Below are 3,729 nucleotides of genomic sequence, written 5' to 3' on the forward strand. Positions count from 1 at the left end.
TGTATTCAGATTTTTCATAATAGTTCCTACCTTGGTTTCCTTGGACATTACCTCAAAAACCCCTCTGATTATTTAAGTAATTTGCTTCCTCCTCAGAATTAGAGTCATCTCTTCCCTATGATACAACAGCTTTGACCTTTTTTGTCTTCCTTGATAATAAATGCTTGGTAAGAAGGTCCATCTCCATTTTTATGTGAGCCATATCCTGGTTACGTTCCTCTTCTCTTTGCCTCTGTTCTGCTGTCATGCCAGTAGATACAGAAGAGCTTGCTACCTCAGAATCCCTGGTATGCCAAGCTCTACTCTGCTTTGTCATACGATCCAGCATATCACATGCCTCAATAAAAGTAAGGTCCATGAATGACCCACCCGCAACATTATCAACCATTGGCTTAGTCACCGAGTTCAAAGCCCTATATAATATTTCTATCAAGTGGACATTGGTCATCTGATGATTTGGGCACCGCATAAGCTTCTTCTTGAACCTCTCCCATGTTTCATGGAGAGCTTCAATTGGAAGCTGTCTAAAATTGCTTATCTCATCTCTTAATTGTGCTCTCTTGGATGGCGGAAAGAATCTTTCTAGGAAAGCTTCTTTCAGTTGCCTCCAATTGGTAATAGAGTCAGGAGTTAGCCCATTTAACCATAGAGTTGCCTCTCTAGATAGAGACAATGGAAATAAGTGCAGCCGGATCGAATTCTGTCCAACCCCTAGATTGTCAAATGATTTGCATGTTGAGATAAAATTAATTAGATGTATATTCGAATCGTCGCCTGCAAGTCCACCAAATAACCCTTTGAGTTGCAATGGTTGGATCATGGTGCTAGTGATATTGAACTTGGCTCCAGGTGCTAAGGGCGGAGGAATAATAGCCCTTGTGGCACCAACCCCATCCAAGTCGTCATCATCACATCAAAAGCAACTTGCACAGCTCGGCATTCGGGTTTCATCCTAGCTTGACGATCTCTGTTGACATTTCTATTCACTGGTGCAGCCACATCATTTGCACGCCTTGGATTTAATAACTCATCATCACCCAGGTCCTCATCATTAAGATTTGGTACCCGATCTGGGTTATCAGCATTCTATTGATTTACTTGCGCAGCTGCTAATGCAGCTAATCTTGCTCCTATTGAGTAGCTATCCTTTTAAGGTCTTGTTGCGCATCTATTCTGCCAAGAAGATGTGGTTCAGGATTTATAGGTAATAATGGTTGACCAGATCTCTGTGTATTTGGCATGCAATCCACTAAACTTGAACAAAACAAAAACAACAAACAAAAAGTAAAATTTAAGAATCTTTGACCAAAGGGTCTATTAACTATCACAAACTTAGTTGACAACCGTATTCCCTGGCAGCGGCGCCAAAATTTGATACGCCCAAATTACAACTCTCATTAGAAAGTGCAAGCGGTCGCTGTCAAATATAGAACCCAACTGGGTTGGGTGTCGAATCCCACAGGGAATACTATGATCACTATGTATTGCAATTATTATTAGACTATTGATCGAAAGTTCCAAGGTAAGGGGGGTTTCAGTTTAGGTGCACAATAATATTATCAGTGTAACGATGAGATATGTGTAATAATATTTGATCGCAGAGAATGACAAGTTAGGGTTATGTCCACCTTGTAACTTCTACTTCTCTATTAACTATGAGTAATACGGATTTTATACATGCATGCACTTATAGAGAGACGTATTCTAATTCTAAATCAAAGTGTTTTTCAACCATCAAGGATTTATTCACCTTAGTTCTCTCGAATCCAAAGTGTAAAACCAATTGTATGAACTCTCTAAGAAGTTAATCCTGCTAGGGCATTAACGTGTAAAATAGAGGTTGGAAACCCTATTTTCTTGTCACACTCTCTTTTCCAAATAATAACTTTTCTATCAAACAAGTTATTGCTATAATGGCGCATTCCCTATGTTTGCAACCATGAGAATTCAATCAAAATGAAAAGAGTAATGATATAAGTGGACTAACAAATCATAAATTCAAAAACCCATAGCAATAGAGAGTATACTACAAGGTTTCCATAACCCTAACAAATAAACTTAGCTACTCATGAATAAAACAGAAATCAAACTAGAAATATTCATCATACCAAAACTTAGAATGATCTTGGTGATAAAGATGACTAGCAAAAATAAGAGAGAAACACATTTCTCTCTCTCTGTCCTCAAGCTAAGCTGCTTTTCTCCTCTTTTCAAATAATACAGAATATGTATCCCCAAAATTCAGCAATAATGCTTTTAATAACATCCTTCTCTAATAAATTGCTACTGCATCCTTAACTATTTAAAAATATTAAGTTTGCCCGAGAAAAAGTTCCCATGCATCACATTCAGTCCAAGAGCTTCTTTCCTTTTTATGTGAAGTTTTCCTTTGCTGTCCACAAGTCCCTAAAGTGCTGTAATCTTCCTCATTAGTACCTGAAAAGCATGCTAATCACATAGGTCAGCTCACTTAACTAAAAATAGACTAAAAGTGCAAGAATTATGTATTTTATCCTCAAAACTTAGCTAAAACATGGGTAAGTTATGGTGCTTAGACGTATAAATACACCCAACATCAGAATACATGCATGAATACATAGTAACTATATCTGAGATCATGATAACATGAATTTACTAATAGCTAACATGACTGATAACTGAGTTTTGATGACTGATATATTAGATAACATGAGTGACTGTATCTGATAGTCCTGAATCTGATGAAACTAGCTGATTTTTGTACTAGTTTTAGTTGACTGTATCTGACAGTCCTAAATTCTATAACTGAAACTGTGGGAAGTACTTATCTAAATGACATGCCACTCATATGCCATTATGGCGGAGTTGGTGTCCAATTTGTAACCCCAATTTCAAGGGTGTAAATACCGCACCACTGGTAAGGACAATTTATGAGTAACGCTTATATAATAGGTAACTCTAATGAGAACGATTGGAACCCTCATATAACAGGTTAAGCCACCTCATCTACCCTCATATAATAGTATATATTGTCTCAACCTTCGCTGGCTACGTAGTTCTAGAACACAAGGATTGCTTCTAAGAATCACACCCACATATAATAGGTGAGTTTCCATCCTTGGGTTCACTCGGTGCTTATTCCTACTCCCATCTGAATAGACACTAATCATGGATTACTAAACTGAACTGGATTGAGTTAACTGAACTCCATTGACTGACGGAATAGTACCGAGATTACTGAATTTCTGTGATTTCCTGAGTAACATGACTAACTGAGTTCCATGGATAATGGCTTGACTATGGGTATCATCAAAACTTGAAGCTGACTCTAAGCACATAACTTTATTTTTCGGGTACAAGTGTCCCCAGGACTCGATGGAAGAAAACTGACAAGGCATGACATTCTTGAATACATGACTAACATCAACAATCTATAATACAATAATTAAAGATATTTCATGGTCATTTGATTATCATATCTTGGTACGCGAATAAGATAACATGTATACATAGCATAATTTCATATGGCTAACTCATGAGCAATTCGACAAATAATTTCAATACATAAGAATAGCATGTAAGTCATTTGGATCACAATAAAGCTATAGTGCATAATTTCTATCCTTCTAGGCATTTTATAAAACACCTTGCATGCACCCTTACAGCATAGGCCTAATCATCAAATTGACACATTATAAATAACTCAATTTATGGATTTCACTCACTTGCTAATGTAGTTTTATGAAAAAC

General features: G+C 37.0%; 1 non-coding gene across 1 annotated transcript; it reads left to right on the top strand.

The window, feature by feature from the left end:
* Nucleotides 1-446: 446 nt before the first annotated feature.
* On the top strand, nt 447-552 carry LOC124891629. The gene has a single exon (XR_007049771.1). It is a non-coding gene; the product is annotated as a small nucleolar RNA R71 (small nucleolar RNA).
* Nucleotides 553-3,729: the final 3,177 nt, after the last annotated feature.

The sequence above is a fragment of the Capsicum annuum genome, unplaced genomic scaffold, assembly GCF_002878395.1.
Source record: "Capsicum annuum cultivar UCD-10X-F1 unplaced genomic scaffold, UCD10Xv1.1 ctg3900, whole genome shotgun sequence".
NCBI lineage: Eukaryota > Viridiplantae > Streptophyta > Magnoliopsida > Solanales > Solanaceae > Capsicum > Capsicum annuum.